Here is a 23,619-nt window from a genome sequence, read left to right on the forward strand (position 1 = left end):
CAGGCAGATAATGGGCTGAGAGCACCGCCTAGCCTGCAGATCAGGAATATAACAGTATCCAGAGAGTGGTGCTGACAGAGTGTCTGAGAGCAAGGCAGGAAACCCCCCATGGAATAGGTGCCTAACGCTGTGAAGATGAACCTGTGGCCCTTCCAGGATGGAAGTGTCTAAATGTAGTAACTTTGTTACTTAGTGGCTAGTAAGTCACCTAGAGAAATAGTGCCCACCAGAGTATATCATGGGCCTCAAATGCTGATGAGTTGGACATTCAGAGATGGCAGCACCTGGATCTTCCTTGGTATGGGGAAGTCAGTGCTTCTGGTCCCATGTGTAGCCCCATGCCTGACACTGTGCTTGCTCCATTCATGAGTCCATCCTACCAGGCCTTGGCTGACCCACAGTGAGGGCCGGCTAACTTCCGTTGTCTGGTTGTTCAGTGCCACCTCAGACTTGGGTGTTTTCTGAAGGTGTCAACATGGGATTCAAGCTCAACCCAGGTGGGCCATTTTCACCTCATGATGGATGCTGTTGGGCCTGTGCAGTCTGTGATTTTGTGGGTCACACCGGCACTTAGAACCACATAGTTGCTTGGTGTTCTGTGGTCAAGTAATCTACAAAATCAGGACCAGCAACATTAAACATTGCTTCTTACAGGGGGCTATGTCTCTGCTGTGGATGACATGATCTTTCTGCAGAATCCCAGGCCCTCCACTGTGACTCTCCCACTGGTGCTTGGTTCAGCTCCTTCCTGCATTTTTCCCCACCACCGGCACCACCAGCACCAGGAAGTCTGAAGGAAGGTGGCTGCTTGCACCATGGCCTGGATCTGCTGCAGGGTCCTTTCCTGTGCAGGCCCCACTTGAAGCTGGCCTCCTCCTATGTCATTAGAGTATGGGCCAAAGTAACATACCTAGATATGGAATGTGGTGTCACAACTCAAAGAGGCTTATCAGGCAGTGTGCTTCCTTCCTTCTGGTAAGGATAAAACAGTTTGTATTTTACCCTGGAGGGGACACAACTTTCTTCCATAAAACTTCACTTTGGTAGCCATTCCTGAAGCTCTGTAAGGTTTATCTTCACCTTCTAGAGGCATGTATTTTGCCAAGGACTCCAGTGCAGTTTCTGACTGCTGCTCATCCACCCCAGTCAACATGAAGTTGTCAATGAAATGAGCGGATTTAATATCCTATAGGATATCCAGTATGTCTAGTATAGTCTTCTGACTATACTATAGGTGGATCCAAGATGGCTGAATAAGAACAGCTCTAGAGTGCAGTTCCCAGCAAGAACAAGGCAGAGGGTGAGTGATCACCATATTTCCAAATGAGTTATTACTGCCCAAAGACCAGGAGATTCCTGGGCTGAAAAGAGCCACAAGTTTCCAGCATGGCTGTTTCAGCCAGTGCAGCAGGTCTCTGCACAAAAATTCACGCAAATCTGGGCGGCCATTTGAACTGGTGCCTGGAATGCCTGGGAAACAGAGTCACCCATTCAAGTGAAAAAAAGTGGGATAAAACAGGGAGCCAGGTGATCTGGCTCGGTGGGTCCCACCCCCAGAAAGACCAGCAATCTAAAATGCTCTGGATTGAGAATTTCACAACAAGTGCAGCTGGACTTGGGAGAGGCCAGCTCTGTGGGGGGAAGGGTGTTCGCCATTACCAAGGCAGTCCACCGCTACCAAGGCAGGCCACCTCTGCCAAGGCAGTCTGCTATTACTGAGGCAGTCCACAATTACTGAGGCAGTCCACCATTGCTGAGGCAGTCTGTCAATACTGAGGCAATCCACTATTACTGAGGCAGTCTCCCATTACCAAGGCAGACCCCTATTACCGAGGCAGTTCTAACTATACTTCTATAAACAAAGCTGCAAGGAAGTTCACGCAGCAGCTGGGCAGAGCCCATGGCAGCTCAGCAATGCCTCTGCTGGCAGACTGTGACTAGACTACCTCCGAGCTGGGCAGGTATCTCTGAAAAAAGGCAGCAGCACATCAGGAACTTATAAATAAAGCACCACCTTCCCAGGACAGTGCACTTGGGAAAAAAGGCAGTTATGAGTTCGGCTGCAGCATACTTAAACTTACCTGCCCAGCAGCTCTGAACAAAACAATGGAGCTCACAGCTCAGCACTCGAGCTCCTATAAGGGTCAGACTGTCTCCTCAAGCAGCTTCCTGACCCCGTATATCCAAAGCAACACCTCATAAAGGAGAACTCTGATATCTGGCAGGTATCCTTCTGGGATGAAGATAACAGAAGAAGAAACTGGCAGAAACTCTTACTGTTCCGCAGCCACTGCAGGTGATCCCCAGGCAAGCAGGGTCTGGAGTGGACCTCCAGCAGTCCTACAGCAGATGGGCCTGATTGTTAGAAGGAAAACTAAGAAACAGAAAGAAATAACTTTAGCATCAACAAAAAGGGTGCCCACTCAGAGACCCCATCTGAAAGTCACCAACTACAAAGACCACAGGTAGATAAATCTACAAAGACGGGGAGAAACCAACACAGAAAGAATGAAAACACCCAAAGCCGGAATACCTCTCCTCCTCCAAGGAATTACAACTCCTTACTAGCAAGGGAAAAAAGCTGGATCGAGAATGAGTCTGATGAATTGACAGAAGCAGGCTTCAGAAGGTGGGTAATAACAAACTTCTCTGAGCTAAAAGAACATATTCTAACCCAAGGCAAAGAAGCTAAGAATCTTGAAAAAAGTTTTGACAAAATACTAACGAGAATAAACAGGTTAGAGAAGCATATAAATGACTTGACGGAGCTGAAAAACAGAATAAAGGAACTTTGCAAAGCATACACAAGTTTCAATAGCCGAATCGACCAAGCAGAAGAAAGGATATCAGAGATTGAAGATCAACTCAATGAAAAAAAATGTGAAGGCAAGATTAGAGAAAAAAGAGTGAAAAGAAACAAACAAAGCCTCCATTAAAATATAAAAAATATAGAAATATGTGAAAAGACCTAATCTACGTTTGATAGGTGTACCTGAATGTGACGGAGAGCATGAATCCAAGCTGGAAAGCACTCTTCAGGATATTATCCAGGAGAACTTCCCCAACCTAGCAAGGCAGGACAGTATTCAAGTCCAGGAAATACAGAGAACACCACAAAGATATTCCTCAAGAAGAGCAACCTCAAGGCACATAATCGTCAGATTCACCACGGTTGAAATGAAGGAAAAAATGCTAAGGGAAGCCAGAGAGAAAGGTCAGGTTACTCACAAAGGGAAGCCCATCAGACTCACAGCGGATCTCTTACCAGAAACCATACAAGCCAGAAGAGAGTGGGATCTAATATTCCATATCCTTAAAGAGAAGAACTTTCAACGCAGAATTTCATATCCAGCCAAATTAAACTTCATAAGAGAAGAAGAAATAAAATCCTTTATGGACAAGCAATTGCTGAGAGATTTCGCCACCACCAGGCCTGCCTTACAGACCTCCTGAAAGAAGCATTAAACACTGAAAGAAACAACCAGTGCCAGCCACTCCAAAAATGTACCAAATGGTAAAGACAGTCGACACAATGAAGAAACTGCGTCAACTAATGGGCAAAACAACCTGCTAGCATCAAAATGGCAGGATCAAATTCACACATAACAATATTAACCTTAAAAGTAAACGGGCTAAATGCCCAATCAAAAGACACAGACTCGCAAATTCGATAAAGAGTCAAAACCCATTGGTGAGCTGTGTCCAGGAAACCCATCTCACATGCAAGGACACACATAAGCTAGAAATAAAGGGATGGAGGAAGATTCAACAACCAAATGGAGAGCAAAAAAAAAAAAGCAGGAATTGCAATCCTAGTCTCTGAAAAAATAGACTTTAAACCAACAAAGATCAAAAGAGGCAAAGAAAGGCATTACACAATGGTAAAAGGATCAATGCAGCAAGAAGAGCTAACGATCCTAAATATATACGCACCCAATACAGGAGCACCCAGATACACAAGGCAAGTTCTTAATGACTTACAAAGAGACTTAGACTCTCACAGAATAAAAGCAGGAGACTTTAACACCCCATTTTCAATATTAGACAGATCAACCAGATAGAAAATTAACAAAGATATCCAGGACTTGAACTCAGATCTGGACCAAGTGGACCTAATGGACATCTACAAAAATCTCCACCCCAAATTCACAGAATATACATTCTACTCAGCACCACATCACACCTACTCTAGAACAAACCACATGATTGGAAATAAATCACTCCTTGGCAAGCACAAAAGAATGGAAATCATAAGAAACAGGCTCTCAGACCACAGTGCAATCAAATTAGAACTCAGGATTAAGAAACTCACTCAGAACCGGACAACTTCATGGAAGCTAAACAACTGGCTCCTGAATGTCCACTGGATAAACAATGAAATGAAGGCAGAAATAAAGATGTTCTTTGAAATCAACGGGAACAAAGACACAAAGTACCAGATTCTCTGGGACACATTTAAAGTAGTGTCTAGCGGAAAATTTGTAGCAATAAATGCCCACATGAGAAGCAAGAAAAGATCTAAAATTGACACCGCATCATCAAAATTGAAAGAGCTAGAGGAGCAAGATAAAAAAAACTCAAAACCTAGCAGAAGACAAGAAATAACTAAGATCAGAGCAGAATTGAAGGAGATAGAGACACACAAAAAAAAAACCCTTCAAAAACTCAATAAATCCAGGAGCTGGTTTTTTGAAAAGATCAACAAAATAGACAGACTGCTAGCCAAATTAATAAAAAAAGAAAATAGAGAAGAACCAAATACATGAAATAAAATAGGATACAGGGGATAGTCCCACCGATTAGACAGAAATACAAACTACCTTCAGAGATTACTACAAACAACTCTATGCACATAAACCAGTAAACCTGGAAGAAATGGATAAATTCCTGGACACTTGCATCCTCCCAAGCCTAAACCAGGAAGAAGTCAAAACCCTGAATAGACCAATAACAAGGGCTGAAGTTGAGGCAGCAATTAATAGCCTACCAACTAAAAAAAGCCCAGGTCCAGATGTGTTCACAGCTGAATTCTACCATACAAAGAAGAGATGGTACCAAGTCCTTCTGAAACTATTCCAAACAATCCAAAAAGAGGGAATCCTTCCCAAGTCATTTTATGAGACCAACATCATCCTGATACCAAAACCTCAGAGACTCAACAAAAAAAGAAAATTTTAGGCCACTATCCATGATGAACATAGATGCAAAAATCTTCAATAAAATACTGGTAAACTGATTGCAACAGCACATCAAAAAGCTTATCCATCATGATCAAATAGGCTTCATCCGGGAGATGCAAGGCTGGTTCAACACACGCAGGTCTATAAATGTACTTCACCACATAAACAGAACCAAAGACAAAAACTACGATTGTCTCAATAGATGCAGACAAGGCCTTTAACCAAATTCGACAGCCCTTTGTACTGAAAACTCTCAATAAACTAGGTATCAACAGAACATATCTCAAAATAATAAAATCTATTTATGACAAACCCACAGCCAATATATTACAGAATGGGCAAAAAACTGGAAACATTCCTGTTGAAATCTGGCACTAGACAAGGATGCCCTCTCTCGCCACTCCTATTCAATATAGTATTGGAAGTTCTAGCCACAGCAATCAAGCAAGAAAAAGAAATAAAGATTATTCAGTTAGGAAAGGAGGAAGTCAAATTGTCTCTATTTGCAAATGACAGGATTGTATATTTAGAAGACCCCATCATCTCAGGCCAAAATCTCCTGAAACTGATAAGCAACTTCAGCAAAGTCTCAGCATACAAAATCAGTGTGCAGAAATCACAAGCTTTTCTATACACCAATAACAGACTTAAAGAGAGACAAATCATGAGCAAGCTCTTATTCACAATTGTTACAAAGAGAATATAATACCTAGGAATACAACTAACAAAGGATGTAAAGGACCTCTTCATGGAGAACTACAAACCACTGCTCAACGAAATAAGAGAGGACACAAAGAGGTGGAGAAACATTTCATGCTTATGGTTAGGAAGAATCAATATTGTGAAAATGGCCATACTTTCCAAAGTAATTTATAGATTCCACAATATCCCCATCAAGCAACCTATGACCCTCTTCGCAGAACTGGAAAAAAAACACCTTAAACTTCATATGTAACCAAAAGAGAGCCTGCATAGCCAAGACAATTCTAAGCAAAAAGAACAAAGCTGGAGGCATCATGCTACCTGACTTCAAACTATACTATAAGGCTACAGTAATCAAAACAGCATGGTACTGGTACCAAGACAGATATAGACCAATGGAACAGAACAGAGCCCTCGGAGGCAATGCCACACATCTACAACCATCTGATCTTTGACAAACCTGACAAAAACAAGCAATGGGGAAAGGATTCCCTGTTTAATAAATGGTGCTGTGAAAACTGGCTAGCCATGTGCGGAAAGCAGAAACTGGACCCCTTCCTGACACCTTAAACTAAAATTAACTTCAGATAGATTAAAGAGTTAAACATAAGACCTAACACCATAAAAACCCTAGAAGAAAATCTAGGCAAAATCATCCAGTACATAGGCATAGGCAAGGACTTCATGACTAAAACACCAAAAGCATTGGCAACAAAAGCCAAAATAGACAAATGGGATCTAATTAAACTCCAGAGCGTCTGTCCAGCAAAAGAAACAATCATTAGAGTAAACGAGCAATCAAAAGAATGGGAAAATTTTTTTGCAATCTACCCATCTGACAAACTGCTAACATCCAGAATCTACAAATAACTAAAACAGATTTACAAGAAAAAACCAAACAAACCCATTCACAAGTGGACAAAGGATATGAACAGACACTTTTCCAAAGAAGACATTTCTAAGGCCAACAAACATATGAAAAAATGCTCATCATCACTGGTCATTAGAGAAATGCAAATCAAAACCACATTGAGATACCATCTCACGCCAATTAGAATGACAATCATTAAAAAATCTGGAGACAACAGATGCTGGAGAGGATGTGGAGAAATAGGAACACTTTTATACTATTGGTGGGAGTGTAAATTAGTTCAACCATTGTGGAAGACAATGTGGCAATTCCTTAAGGATCCAGAAATAGAAATTCCATTTGATCCAGCAATCCCATTACTGGGTATATACCCAAAGGATTATAAATCATTCTATTATAAAGACACATGCACATGTATGTTCATTGTGGCACTGTTTACAATAGCAAAGACCTGGAACCAACACAAATGCCCATCAATGATAGACTTGACAAGGCAAATGTGGCACATATACACCATGGAGTACTATGCAGCCACAAAAATTGATGAGTTTGTGTCCTTTGTAGGGACATGGATGAATCTTGAAACCATCATTCTCAGCACACTGACACAAGAACAGCACATGTTCTCACTCATTGGTGGGTGTTGAACAATGAGAACACACGAACACAGGGAGGGGAACATCATATACTGGGGTCTGTTGTGAGGGAATAGGGGAGGGACGGGGGGGTAGGGAGGTTGGGGAGGGATAACATGGGAAGATACACCAGATAAAGGTGATGCGGATGGAGGCAGCAAACCACATTGCCATGTTGGTACCTATGCAACAATCCTGCATGTTCTGCACATGTACCCCAGAACCTAAAGTTCAATTAAAAAAAAATATATATATATATTTATTTATTTATGAAAGAAGTGAGGTAGCCCTCACTGCATGCAATGGAGTCCTGGAGCTGCTGGTTTTTCTGGTGCTCAGTGTCCAGAGAGTGGGATGGAAGGAGGCTTTGTGCAGAACAGGAACCATGTCCCATAATTGTTTTTTCTTCATTAGACTTCTTGTCATAAAATCAAACACAGGTAACATAAAAGAAAAAAGATCTTAAAAATGGTGACCTTTAATCAAATGTTAACCATCAGAGAGAGAGAAGTTTGTCAACTGACCTAGAAACCCATCAGTTGTCCCAGCTCAATAATAAATTCTTCCCTATTAAATCAATCACATTCTGACTTTTATGGTCAGCACTTCCCTGTTCTATTTTATATGTTTATCATCCATAATTATAGTTTAATTTTACTTTTTATTTTTATTTTTATTTTATTTTATTATTATTATTATTATTTTTGAGACGGAGTTTCGCTCTTGTTACCCAGGCGGGAGTGCAATGGCGCGATCTCGGCTCACGGCAACCTCCGCCTCCCGGGTTCAGGCAATTCTCCTGCCCCAGCCTCCTGAGTCGCTGGGATTACAAGCACGCGCCACCATGCCCAGCTAATTTTTTGTATTTTTTAGTAGAGACGGTTTTAATTTTACTTTTTAAAATGTTTTTTGTTTCCATTTGTTCTATAGTTTCTCCCTTTGAAATTAATATTGTCTGGTAGAGTTTCCTGTTGTTTGCATTTTGTGGACTGTGCCCCAAGATATGATTTAATATGCATTTCTATTACCTGTATTTTCAAGCATTTGTAGGTTGGTATAGAGGTTTGCATCAATTCAGGTTTTTCCCCATGAGTTTTGATGATACTATATAATGTTTTTCATCAAGAGAAGGAGTTTAATACTGGTTATTTCCTTTTTTGTGATGTAAATTGCCATTATTTTTCAATGGCTAGATCTGTTAATTCATTACAAATATCAAAAGAGTTGTAGTTTCAGTCTTCTATTTCTTCTCAAGTATTATTTTAATAATTTCTAAAATAAGGGATTTATCCTCTTCTACTATTGGCCTATTCATAGAGACTTGCTTTTTGAGAGATTAAACCAAGCACCCCACAACCTGTGACCCAGCAATTGCACTCTTGGATATATATACATATAAATGCATGCATTGGTGTGCCCAAAGTTATGAAAGTATTATTCATCGCAGCATAATTTGAAGAAATCTGGATGTAACACAAATGTCTATCAATAGTGGCGAGACAGGAAATGTGAGCTATTTATAAAGTGGAGCACCTGACAGCTATGGGAGTGTACAGGTTATGACCACACACAGCAAGACGTGGGACATAAGAGTTACTGTATCCAGAACTGACTCATCTCATTTATGCTATTAGAAATCAAGACAGTGTCTGCTCTAGGGTCAGAGAGAGTGATTGGTGACCAAGCAGAACCCTAGGATGCTTCCTGGAGGCTGGCAATGCTGTTCCTTGATGTGGGTGCTGTTTACCTGAGTGTTCACTTTGTGAAAACCCACGGCCCATTTGTGGTTTGTCCACCCTTCTCCATGCATGTTGTCCTTCATTCAAGTATACATTTCTGGTGTTTTGAAACAATTCTCTCTAAACTAATAAAGAATCTCTTGCTGACAGTCCTTAGAAAGGCTTCACTTAAAAAATCAGTGCAATTATTAAAAAACCAGGAAATAAATGCCTATGACTCAGATCTAAAGAGGAGAATCTACAACAAGAGCAGTCAGCTTGGGAGCTGACATCAGAACACCTTTGGAAATGGCTTTTGAGCCAGGAACTAGGAGTCAAGACCCAAACAGGCCCATGGGAGGTGGGGGTGTGACATGATGTACCAGCAGTGCATGAATGAATGAAACATGGACAGTGGTTCCTGGTTTGACTGGTCAGTCTGGAACTTGGGGAAAATGAAGTTGGAAAACTGCAGGGTGGAGGAGGGAGGAACACATAGACTTCTTGCCATGGGCAGAGCATGTGAAGATAGAGCTTACATGTGAATGCCCACCAGTGGGTCTCTCAGAGAGTAGGGCTCCTTGTAACCAGGTGGACAGGATGGCTTGATGGTTGATGCCACTCAGCCACACAGGACTTGCTCATGGCGCTCCTGCACAAAGCGTCCATGGGGGCTGTGATGGACACTGCATGGGCACAGCAATTGAGTCACCATTCACCAAGGCTGACCTGGCAGCTGCCACTGCTGAGGGCACAGTCAGCTAAATCAGATGTTTGTTTGAGCACAGACATAAAACAGGCAATGTTCACTATGAATCAAAGTGTTATGACAGATAAAGATGCCACTGCAGATATAGTAGAGATTCACACAGTTTTCAAACTATGAAAAAATTATGTCAATGGACTTTTTACAAGTAAAGAAATTAAAACCATTGTGGAAATTCTATTTCCCTTCAACCATATCCAGTTTTACAAGTAGGTTCTACCAAACCTTCAAAGAACTTATATCAAGTATATACTGCCCTTATATAAAATATTTAAGATGTACAGGAAAATATAGAGAAAGCCAACAAATTCACTTTATTAGGCAGGAGTAACGTTGATCACAAAACTAGTTAGGGAACAAAGAAGGAAAAAGATATTACGGGAAAATTACTTTTAATTAATTAGATGTGAAAATTCTAAGAAAAATATTACTAGACAATATAAACCAATGCGTTATGAACACACTGTCTTGGCCAAGATAAATATCCCAAGAATGCAAAGATATTTAAATTTTAAACCTTTTAATACATTTTACCACTTAATTAAAGAATAAAATATAGAGATGATGTTATTTTACTAGAGTAAGAAATTAATCTAGATGAAATTTAGCACTCCATCTGACCCATATTTCTTTAGTCATCCCCAGTTTAAAGAAACCATGCAATCAGACTGGGCCACTCACATAATCCAAAGTAATCTCTCCATCTGAAGTCCATGCTCTTAAGCATATCAGCAAAGTCCCTTTTGCTGTGTAAAGTAACATATCTAAATGATCTGTTTCTTAGGGCTTGGTCATATTTGTGAGGCCATTATTTTGGGCTCCACAGTGTATGTGGTGGCTAAATGAGGTTTAACATTAGGCTAATTAAATTCCTAGAAGATGAGAAGTGAGTAAATGGAAAGAGGTGTTCCAGAAAGAGGTTATTTTAAGATATTAAGCAAATGTATCATAATTCTTTGAATAAAAAGAGATTCACATTTATTCATACTGCACTGGAGCTTCACATGCTAAAGAGAAGCAGTGATCTTTAAAGTAGCCACAGAAGAAACACAGACCATCTAAGAAACAACCAGATTAAAATGTAACTGACTTTTCCCTCTCAGCCACAGCAGCCAGAAGATACACCATCATCAAAGATCTGACAGAAAACCAATGTCAAACTAAAAACTTGAGGCTGGCAAATCTCTCTTTCATGAATAAAGGTAAGACAAAACAATATTGTATAAATGAAATGTTTGCGCTCTCCAAAATAGCCATCTAAAAATATCTACAAGAACAGAGGAATATATAAGAATGAAAGAGAAAGGAAACAGAAATTTTAATTTGTAATCATTGGTACATATTACTCAGTACTGTCATTATAAAATATTAATAATGTAGCTTTCAAAGAAAAAAGTCATGTCAAATACATAACATGTTGTGTTATAATTTCTTTATTTATCCCTGCACCCTCACTCTTGACTTCTATGAAGTCCAAGGAAGCTTGATTCTTTTTCTTGAGACTCAGCTGCATAGACTCAACTCCATAGAGCACAGTACCCAGAATTAATGAATGTTTATATGGATGAGTTTTGTGAAAGTACTTAGCAGATCAGAAATTGTGGTGCATAAGCACAATTCAAAAGTGGCTTAGGAGTGACATCAGAGAACATGGTGGCATAAGAACTCCAAAGGCCAGCCCTGCACAGAGACAATGTGCTTGTAAAACATCAGGATAAAAAATTTTCTTGGAAAGCTATTAAAGCACAGATTCCTGGACTCACCATTAGATATTCTGATTGATTGGGTTGATAAAGAATCAACTGCATTGGAACGCTGAAAAATCATCAAAGATTTACATCAACCTTAGAAAGTCCAGAAAAATGTACTGGAACACAGAAGCAGAGCTTTGTGGCACCATATCTTACCCTTGACTCACTCCTCCCTCTCCAAGTCTGCAGTGATCTTGAAGACAGCAGCCTGGGAACCCAGAGTGGGTTCCTATGCCAGAGAAAGCCGAGTGGACCACGTTCTCAAAGTATTGTGATTGTCTGTTTTTTTTCTGTTGGGTGACTCCATGAAGGCAGATAAGAAATGGCTTACATTGGGCTGGGCATGGTGACTCATGGCTGTAATCACAGCACCTTGGGAACCTGAGCTGGGTGGATTTCTTGAGCTCAGGAGTTTGATACCAGCCTGAGCAACATGGTGGAACCCCATCTGTACAAAAAATACATAAATTAGCTGGGTATGGTGGCACATGCCTGTAGTCTCAGCTACTCAAGAGGTTGAGATGAGAGAATTGCTTAAGCCCAGGAGGTTGAGGCTACAGAGAGTCAGGATCATGCCACTGCACTACATCTTGGGCTTCACAGAAAGACCTTGCCAAAAACAAACAAACAAACAAACAAAAAAAGGAAAAGGAAAAAGAAAATAAATCCTTTGCATTTATTTTCCCTACTGATAACTCCCTTAGGTTGGAGAGGTAGAGGGCACCTAATAAAAGCATTTAAATATCAGTGAACCAGAAGCTGCCCAGTTGGGGCAAAAATTATTACATGAGGAAAGTCATAGACATGCAGAAAAGCCTGGAGGGGAAACTGGGTGAGTGAGATGGGGAATATGGGTTTTGAAAAGCTTCCATATATCTGTAAGTGTGTATACTCTACTTCATGACCCCAGTATGTAGCACGGCAGGAGCTCTTGACCAGCAAAAGCATTCTAACTTGAGTGGGGGGTGCATGGGAAGAAAAGGAGATAGGACAGGCAGGGTCAGGAGGACTGAGGAGACAGCACTCCAACAGCTACTTTATTTCTCACAAGTAAGAATTATATACATTTTCCAGGCTTCTTGTTTACGTCATTGCAAGGGGAAGAGCAGATCTGTACATTACATGCCCTACACGATAAAGAAGACAGATACACAATCAGTGGTCATAAAAGGTACTGGACATTCCTTGTGATCATAAAACTTATCTACGTCCAGACATCGTTCCTCAAGACTGCAGGCCATCTGGTTGTCTTTTAACAGGATTCTCCTTTTTCTGTTCCTGACTCAACTTTATCTCAACCTCCCTCTATCAGGCATCCCTGTGTCTGGGCTCGACCACCCGTCTTGTGAAACTCCCTTTGCAAGTATTCACATGGTTGGGTTCCCCATGCTCACAAAGCACCTGAGAATGCCCTATGTTCACACCTCTTTTTTGGCTAAAGATGTTTAAGGAAATATCTGTCAAATCACAAGTTGACCACTGAGCTAACAAAATAGAGGTTTCAGTGATAACGCACAATACAGAATACAGTCTATACAAAAATAGTTCAGAAAATGTGAGTTCCAAAGTTATCACATGGTACTATTCAAAATAAAAATGAGGGGTCCAATTAAACTAGACAGTAAGATCCATTCTCAGGAAAAAGGAGAAATAGACAGAAACTATTCCTGAGAAAGGCCATTGAACATACCGAAAAAACACTTTAAATCAACAGTCTTAAATATGTTCATAGAGCTAAAGAAAATCATGGGCAAAAAAACTAAAGAAAATCAGAAGAACTATGTTAACTCAAATAGAGAACATCAATAAAAAGACAGAAAGTTTAAAAAGAGACCAAGTAGAAATTTTGAAGCTGATAAGTGCAATAACTAAAATGAAGAAGTCACTAGTGGAGATCAAAAGCAACTTTCACTATGCAGAATGAAGAGTCAGCAAGCTTAAAGATAAGACAATTGAAATCATCCAGTTTGAGGTGCAGAAAGAACAAAATTATGAAGAAAAATGAACAGAGCTTAAGAAATCTGTGAGACACCAAGCATATGCACTTTGTGAGTTCTCAAAGAAAGCAGGGAAGGAGCAAAAGAAGAATGGCTTTTTGGAGGAATAATAACTCCAAACCTCCCAAATTTGATAAAAAATATGAATCTACACGTCCAACACACTTGATATGTTTTAAGCAGTGAAAATTTCTAAATGTCCACACTGAGAGACATTATAATCAATCAGTCAAATACCAACAAAAAACAGACTGTCTTAAAAGCAATAACAGAGAAGGAACTTTTCAGGTACAATGGATCCTCAATATGATTAACATACAAGTTTATGTCAGAAACCATGGGACTCAGGAAGCACTGGGATGACAAATTTAAAGTTAAGAAAGTAAAAGGACTGACAGCCAAGAATTGTATATCTGCAACTATTCCTTCAGAAATAATGGAGAAATTAAGACATTCACAGGTTAAAGAAAACTGAGAGGGATTGTCTGAACCCTGCAATATGTGTATGTGTGTGTGTGTGTGTGTGCGCGTGTGTGTAATTCTTCTCTTGTTTTTCCTATTTGAGTTAAAAGAAAACATCCATTGACTGATGAATGGAGAAATAACATATAGTTTATTTCTACAATAAAATATTATTTGGCCATAAAAATAATAAAGCAGTGGTACATGATAAAACATTACTGAATCTTGAAAACATGATAAGGGAAGGAAGCCAGTTACAGAAGGCTACGTAATTTATTAACCCATTTTTTGGTGAAATATTTAGAAGAAGCAAATCTATAGAGAAAGAAAGTGGATTTGTGGTGACAGAGTCTGGTGGCAGGTGGAAATGGAGGGTGATTGATTAGTAGATGCAGCATTTCCCCTGAGGTGACAAAAACATTCTGGAACTGGGGAGTGATGATGGTTATATAACATTTTGAACCTACTAATTGTCACTGCAATGTACATTTCAAATGGTTACAGTGTTCATGTACACTTTTGTGGTCATGTACATTTTATCATAATAAAAAAGAGACTGAGAAATATATTCCAAAGTCTTTTTTATGGTAAAGTCCTGAGTTTGAGAATCTGCCTGTCTTTTCTTCTCAAGACATCATCTCCTACCCAGAGTTCACCCTGGTTCTTCTGCAAGTAGAAAGCCTCCTTTCAGGACATTATCCAAGATCAGCCAGACCCAACTGCAAAAGTGACTTCTGTCTTGGATCCAAATGCTCAAATGCAACTCTAGGGCTAATTTCAGTGGGAGTAAGAGGTTATTCAATGAGAATAACTCATTTGGAGAGAAAATGTTTGGCCTTAGGAAAGTGCTTTGCTTTCCTAAAGAGGATCCTGCTTGCCAGTAATTACAGTTTTCGTTTGTGTGGGGTGGAGTTCTCAGCAGAGTAAAGATATCTCTAGGAACACCACACAGCTCATGTGTAGCTGACTGATTCACTCATCTGCCACCACCAACTGAAGGAAGGAACTGTATTCTTACCTTGGCCCATCTTTCAGCTGCAGTCCACTGAACATGAACTGTTACAAGTGTGAAGCTTCCAGGGTTTTCAGTTGCTCTTCCTGCTGTTGTGGAGCCTCCACAGGTGTGACTAACACCCAGGTGAGCCTAGAGGAAGCTGAGTGTCTCTTAATTCTCAAGGCCAACATTTTTAGTGAACCCAGAAGAAACCCCTAGGTTCTCAGGGACTCAGATTTTCAACTGTGGAAGGGAAGAATCCCACTCTCTCAGGTGTGCTGGTAATTTATATATATATATGTATATAAATATAATGTAAATGTACATAACTATAATTTATGTATCTATGAATTAGATAATTAGTATTCCATAAACTGATGGTATTTTTAGTGTTGACTTCATTGCTCATGTGAACACTGTAATAGAAGGATGAGTCACGGATTTTAGAGGAAAAATATTTTTTTAGTCTCTGAAAGAGCCATCAGTAGACATTTCTGCCATATGGAATTCCAATGAGAAATATGTTTTAGGCTGAGATTGACAGGAGATCTGAACTCTTTTTTTTATTATTATTTTAAAGATGAGATCTATGTTGCCAGGCTAGAGAGCAGTCACCATTCACAGGTGTGATTATAGCCTCAAACTCCTGAGCTCAAACAATTCTCCCACCTCAGCCTCCTGAGTAGCTGGGACTCCAGGTGCCGGCCACAGCGTTCAGCGACTTTTCATTGTTATTTTACTTCAAATGTTTTATTTTGAATGTTAAAATATATGTTTCTACACTAGAAATGTGAAAATATATTTGATTACAGAAGACTTTAAAATGCACAGATCAATGCCTGGTTGAATTTTAAAGACAATAAAATGCAGAGAAGAGAGAAATGTCACCCAGGCCTCCCCTCAAAAGAACCACTGCTATTATATTATTAAACCTTCCTGGAATGCAGTGTGAATGGTGGTCCCTGGAGCTGTCTTTTGCAGTGGTGCTGATTTCCATTCTGTTGTTTTCTATGTATATATACATTTTATATATGCTTTCATTGTACAAAGTTGCATTCATAAGTTGTGGATTATCTTTTATTTGATAGAGTCTTGCTCCTGTCTGCTGTGCTGGAGTGAAGTGGCATGATCTTGGCTCACTGCAACCTCTGGATCCCGGGTTCAAGTGTTTCTCCTGCCTCACCCTTTTGAGTAGCTGGGACTACAGATATGAGCTACCAAGCCTGGCTAATTTTGTGTTTTAAGTAGAGATAGGGTTTCACTTGTTGGCCAGGCTGATCTTGAACACTTGACCTCAAGTGATCCACCCATGTTGGCCTCCCAGAGTGGTTGTGGGTTATTTTGAATGTTGCTTTTTGAAAGTATTATTATGCAAGTAGTTTTCCATGTCATAAAGTCTGCATAGAGTTTATGGACTTTACAAGCTGCATCCCATCTCCAACAAGGAGATGTGGCCAGTGTTCCTGTTTTTTTTACCTCCATCTGCTTTCATTTTGTCTTTTGATAAGTAATATTTTGACAACCATGTTTCTATGTAAAGGTTCTCCTATGGTTGTGATTTTAAAAATTCATAGACTACTTAGGTTGGGCATGGTGGCTCATGCCTACATTCTCAGCACTTTGGGAGACTGAGGCAGGCAGATTGCTTGAGCCCATGAGTTTTAGGCCAGCCTGGGCAACATGGAGAAACCCTATTTCTACAAAAAATACAAAAGGATTAGCCAGTCTTGGTAGTGCATGCCTGTAGTCCCAGCTACTCAGGTGGCTGAGGTGGAAGAGTTGCTTAAGCCTGGAAGATTCAGGCTGCATTGAGCCTTGAACACCACTGCACTCCAGCCAGTGAGCTCCTGTCTCAAAAAAATAAATTATATACTATTCAAATGGTAAGTATTAAACTCGTGTCTGTGAGGATGTTTCTGGAAATGATTGGCATGTGAGTGGGTGGACCTAGTGAAGAAGATCGTCCCTCACTGTGGGCAGCCGCAATCCAATCACCTTGGGGCCCAGATAGAACAGAAAGGCAGATAGAAGGCAAATTTCTCTCTGCCTCTGTCTTTGTCTCTGTCTCTGTCTCTCTTTCTCTGTTAGTTTCTCTCTGGAGCTGAGGCTGGGACACCCTTCGTCACCTGCCTTGAACATCGAAATTACGGGTTCGACGGTCTTTGGATTCTGAGTCTTGCACCAGTGTGCTCCTTTATCCTCTTGCTCCCTTTTCTGGGTCCTTGGGCCTTTGATCTTGGACTGAGCCCCACTATTGGATTTTCTAGTTCTCTAGCTTGCAGACAGTCTGTTGTGGGACTTCTCAGCTTCTGTAATTGTGTGAGCTAATTAGCCCTATAAATCCCCCCCCCCTCTATCTATCAATCAATCATTTATCTATCTTTCTATCATCTATATGTGCTCTTGGTTCTTTCTTTCTTGGTAATCCTAATAAGGAACAGACAATAAACAAATAAAATCTGTCATAGTATCAGTGATAACTGCCATTGAGGAAAATATGCCTAGGCTGGAAGATTGGTAGTAGAGGTGGAAATGGAAGGGGTTAGATTTCAGAGATCACTGGACAAGACCTTTCCTAAAACTTGACCATGTGACATTTGAAAAGAGACATTAATGGTGGGAGGAGTGAGCCATGTGGATCCCTAGGGAGCAGGTGCATGTGGGAGTCTCAGCAGGGGCAGGTGGCAGAGACAGGACAGAGCAGACAAGAGGCTGGTATGAGTGGAATCGAGTGAACTGGGCTGAGAGTGATGGGATGAGGCCAAAGTGGCCATAGGGTGCCCTGTGATAAGGAGCTCATAGGAAATGGTGGGAAACTGTGGTTTCATTGTGCCCAAGAAGGAAGGAGCTGGACTGTTCATAGGATATGCTCTAATTCTCATTTGAAAGGCACACTAGTCTGTTGTGTCGGCATTGGACCATGGGCATGAGACCGTAGGCAGCCTAGCTGAAAGGCCCTTCCAGTTTACTATCCTAGAGAGGATGGTTTTGGTGTGGAAACGGCAGAGGAGTAAGAAGTGATTGGATTTAGCGTTGATATATATTTTTTAAATTGTGACAAAACACACATACCACAACAATTTACCTTCTAACAGTTTTTTTCAGTGTACAATTCATTGGCATTAAGTACATTTACAATTGGTGGTGGTTACAAAAACACCAATATGCATTTCCAGAACAATTTCATCATCCCAACAGAAACTGTACCCATTAAATGACAGCTGCCCATTATTCCTACCCTCAGCCCCTGGTAACCTGTACTCTACTTTCTGTTTCTATGAATTTGCTTGTTCTAGCTGCCTCATACAAGTGAAAAATCACATTTGTCTTTTTCTGACTTATTTCACTTAGAGTGTTTTGAAGGTTCCATCCAATCTGAATATTATTTACTTTTAAGGCCGAATAATATTCCATGTGCATGTGCACCATGGGTTGTTTATCTTGTCATCCTCTGACGGACACTTGTGTTGCATCCACCGTTTGGGTTTTGGGAATAGTGCTGCTATGAGCATGAGTGTACAATTATCTGTGTACATACCTACTTTAAATTTTTGAGGGTATATGCCAAAAAATGGAATTGTTGGGTCATATGGAAATTCTGTTTTTACTTTCTTCAGGAAGCATCGCACTGTTTCTGTGGTGGCTGCACCATTGCTCACTCTCAACAGCAGTGCACAAATTGTTCCATTTTCTCCACATCCTCTTCGGTACTTGGACTAGTGAAGCTGAGCATTTTGTTATGCCCCTCTTGGAATTCCTTATTTTTATGTCCTTATCACGTATCTTCTCTGGAGAATTGTGTATTCATGCATTTTACCCATTTTTGAATGTGATTGCTTTGCTATTATTAAGTTGTAGTTCTTTACATAGTCTGGATATTAATTCTTTATCAGATACATGATTGGCAAATATTTCCTCCTATTCTGTGCATTTTCTTTTCACTCTCTTAATAGTGTCATTTGATGTAAAAAAGTATTTATATTTCGATAGAGTCTAATTTGCCATTTTTCTTTTATTATCATGTTACCTGCCAAGAAACCACTACCAATTCTAATGTCCCTAAGATTTCCTCAGCATTTTCTTTGAAGAGTTTTACAGGTTTAACTCTTAAGGTTAGTTCTTTAAGCCATTGTGACGTAATTTTTGTATAGGGTGTAATAGAAGGGCAAGAATTTTTCTAGTATCATTCTTTTGCATGTGGATATCCAGGTTTGCAGCACCATTTGTTAAAACACCATGTGTTGGAGTGGGGCTGATCCATTTGTAAGATGCACTGAGCACTAATACATGGGAATACCATGCATTTATCTACCTGTCTTTCCTCTAGAGTTGTTCTGAGAAGGTTTTCACTGACAACGCAGCAGAAATAAATGTATATGACTTCCTATAAAATAAAATTCAAGTAAAACTATAAATATTCAAATGCTGAGACTGCAGCAAGACTAGAACATCACTAGAAAAGCCAAACATAGGCTGAAATGGAGGGTTTATGTTTACCTTGCTACACATTCTGTTGGCCCACCATCTCTATGCTTATTGCATAAGAGAGCCACAGGGCGGGGTGAGAGCTCACATAACCAGTCCCTGGTTTTCTGCGTCAGAAACAATTTCAAATTCTCTGCTTAGACAGAGTAAGAAAATTAACTGAAAGATGTTGAATGTGAAGTTGGCATCTACAAAGTCGGACAGTGAGTAATAAATGTCAACATCACGGAATCCAAGGAGATTGTATCGTTTTACACAGAAATGCCCCACTCTGCATTGCTGAAGAAGGCGGGTCCCTTCAGGGGAACTTTATGATGAAGAGAAAAACGCTATATGATGTAGAGGTTTTCTGCTGCAGCCCTAAACTGCACTGTCCTTCTTTCTAACTGAAGTTCTCACAAAGTTGTATAGCTTCAATGGTTGCACCTGGGCCCAACTTTTGTTTTTCTGATGTTGTTTGTTAGAGCTCCTGGATGGGGCTTAGAGAAGCGACTTGGATATTTTGCAAAAATTATATTTCTTTAATGGAATTTGAAATCCATGAATACTCTGCTTTTCTGCCGTATCCCCAGAGCAGGGTGAACACCTTGCACTTCTTTTCAGAACGTCACTAGGGGTGGTACAAGATTTGGAGCTAGGGCCTCCCTTGATCTCTACCTTTCTTTAATTCAGAGGATCAGAAGCTGTTGGGGGAAGAACTGTGTCTTGTGCCCCTCCTGATCTGGTTAATATTACTATTCAATGTCCTGTGAGGAAGTCACGTGTGCAACTAACATCACTTCTGCACGCAGTGTCATGGGAGAGTGGGTTCCTGGGCCCCAGGTTAAGAGCATAAGCACTACAGGCACGGACCTAGAGCTCTGGGAGGGGAGGGATGGCTGGGATGGAACCTAGTCTTGTCCTTTAGTCCTGGGGCCTTTTCACTCTTCACATGGTGGGTGGTGGGCATCTGGCAGGTGCTGATGTTAATGGAGTCGAGGGAGGACACTGGCCAGGACTGGGAAAGCGGGATTGGAGAGATAATTAGGGCAGACATTATTTTTTCTGAGCGTTAAGTCATGGCTTGAAATGTGGAGGGCCTGGAGGTGTATCTCCCTGCCCAAAGCTGTTTTTGCCTTTTCCCACAAGGCTCATTTAGCCACAGGCCTAGTGTCAACACCAGGGGGCGCCCACAGACCATGAAGGCACCGCGCAGCCCGGATTGTCTGTGGTACTGGGTCCTTGACTTGACCAGGAAGACAAGACTTTGCAGCCAGGCCGCCTGGATTCAACCTGCAGCTCTGGTCCTACTGACACTTTTCCTCCTGGTGCCTCAGTTTTAAAATCTGTGAAACGGTGAGGACATTACAGCACTTACTTCTGGCGTGGGTTTCTCAACAGCAGCACTGTTAACCATTTAGGGCAGAGAGTCCTTGTGGAGTGGGCTGTCCCGTGCATTGCGGGAGGTTTACCAGCAGCACCCCACTCACTCACTCCCACCAATCCCCATATGGCAACTGAAAATGTCCCAGGATTTTGAGGTCTCCCTTGTGTCTAGCAGCTGCCGTTCCTCAGGCATTTTCCCACCTGACACTTGAGCTCATCTCTGCTTTGGTCCACATAAGGCCACTTTAAAAAAAGTTGTTTCTTTAAAGATTCTATCCATCTTTTAAACAAATGCATTTTCTTCCTTTATGTCTGCATTCAGTTAATTCTTCCACACTCTTTGTTTAGTATATCTTGAAATGTATCAATTCCAGTTCTAGTAACTAGCATATCTGACTTGCGTGGTACCTGCTATGACCCCTAGTAGAGCTCTGATTCCTTTCGCCCAGGGAATGCATTCTCGATTCTGCTCTGGATGATGGAAATCAATTTAATATACGTTATTTGTTTGAAATGTTGCTCCTCATCTGTAAAATGTACATGTGGATATGACTTGAATTACTAAGTGGTTTTATTTCTTCATTCCTCTGATATTTGTTGTGCATCTACTGTAAGTCATATACATGGCATGACATGGCTTCCTTGATCACACCAGATCAAATGAGAAAATGAGACGTTCTAGCCAGGTGTATTGGCACATGTCTGTAGTCCTAGCTATGTGTAAGGCTGAGGCAGGAGAATTGCTTCAGCCCAGAATTTCGAGGTTACACTGAGGTATTTCAGTCTGGGCAATACACCCTGTTTCTTAAAAAAAATAAAAAGATATGGTAAGCTGTCTACATGTACTCTATGTCTCAGGAGATTCACGTCATCTAATTTTTCTAAATGGCATCTCCGTGTGATTTTCATAAATGTTTGTCTGGTATTTGTTTTCTACCCTTTTCCTTTCAGTTTTTGTATCTCCTACTGAAATTATGGCTTTTGTAAACAGCCAACAGTTATTTATATATTGACTTATTTTCCCCCTCTGCACTATTTGTCTTGTTATTGGAGTGTGTGAGTCCCTTATGTTTAATGTCATTGTTGACCTTATTGGGCTTAAGTCTGTACATTGTCATTTGCTGTCTTCTAATATTGTCTCTTTTTTGTTCAACAATTTTTCTTCCATTGCAGTCTTTAGATGAATAAAACACTTTACATTATTGTAGTCTTCTGAATGTGTTCTAGTTACAAATTCATTTATCATTACTTTAATTATCTGAGAAAGCACAATAATCCATGACTTATTATAACTGACAGCAGACCATAACTTCCCTGACTTCCACCTACCTGTGCAGACAGCCCAGGGGAGAAGCAGTGCTCTGGCTCTGAGACACAGGGGGTGGAAGCAGGAGAGTAACTGGGTGGTGAAGCTGTAGCTGCAGAGGCATCCGGGCCCCTCACCTGCACTCCTCGTAGATGTCTCCTCCACTGAATGCCTGCGATGCCCTCTCCTCCGTATGCTCCTGCCAGAGTCTCCCCGTCTCCACGGACAGCAGCTCCACCCTTCTACTCACTCAGTCCAACACTGTGGGTGTCCTTGATTCTTCTTTCTCACACCACAGACGCAATCCATTAGCAAGTGCTGTGAAGTCCATCTTCAAATTCATCCGGAATCGCATCACTTCCCACCATTTCCCCTGCTCACGACCCAGTCAAGGTAACCAGCGTCTCCATCCTGGAATACTGCTCTCCTTCCCCAGCATTTCCCTACTGCCTCACTTGTCCCCCACCTCTCAATTCTGTTCTCAGCAAAGCAGCCGGAGAGAAGCTTTCAAAGGATAAGTCCCACCATGTCCCACTTTTCAAAACTGTCCTCTAACTCCCCATGTCATTCAGAGCAAAGGTCAAAACCCTTCCCACCCCCTCCAGGCCTCCCTGCTCTGGTCACACTTCTGACCTCATTTCAGTTTTTCTCTGTCCAGCCCTTCTGGCCTCTTCCTCCTTCCAGAAACACAGACACTTTCCTGCCCTAGTGCAACTGCACTGAAGCTTCCTGCCTGGAAAGAGCTTTCCCAGTCATCCTTGTGGACAGCTCCTCACATCCCTCAAGTCTTCACTCAAAGGTCAAATTTACAAGCCCCATGCTGACCACCCAGCAGAGCAGCCACCCCCCTGTCCCCACAGCCCACACTCTGGATCACCTGCCCCACAGCACTTGCCACCTTCTAACTCAAGCATTTTCTGCTCTTACTCTGTTTATACTGTCTCTATCATCTGCCTACAGAGGTGTCCAGTCTTTTGGCTTCCCTGAACCACGTGGGAAGAAGAAGAATTGTCTTGAGGCACACATAAAGTACACTAATGATAGCTGATGAGCAGAAAATAATCAAAAAAAGAAAAAAAGTACACGCATAATTTGTATGATGTCTGCCACCACAGATAAGCAAAATCGACTTCACATTCGAAGCTGTCTTGGGCCACATGCAGCCTGTGAGTCGCAGGTTGGACAAGCTTGCATCTAGAACATATACACTGGAAGGCTGAAATTTTTTCTGTTTTAACTTTAATGATGTTTTCTAAATGCGAAAACAATCATATAGCTAACAGACAACAAATGTCAGTGGAATGAATTATCACTGTAGGGCACCTCCCTATTCTAAAGGCAATATCTTTATTAATGTAGCCTCAGGCCAAATGCTGTTTTGTGGCAG

At 41.0% G+C, this 23,619-nt stretch overlaps 1 protein-coding gene across 1 annotated transcript in view; it reads right to left on the reverse strand.

Moving 5' to 3' along the window:
- Positions 1-23,619, reverse strand: part of LOC108290621 (saoe class I histocompatibility antigen, A alpha chain) — a 41,916-nt gene that overhangs the window by 14,305 nt on the left and 3,992 nt on the right. The gene's annotated exons all lie outside the window — the stretch shown is intronic.

This window comes from Cebus imitator, unplaced genomic scaffold (genome assembly GCF_001604975.1).
Source record: "Cebus imitator isolate Cc_AM_T3 unplaced genomic scaffold, Cebus_imitator-1.0 Scaffold440, whole genome shotgun sequence".
Taxonomy (NCBI): Eukaryota; Metazoa; Chordata; class Mammalia; order Primates; family Cebidae; genus Cebus; species Cebus imitator.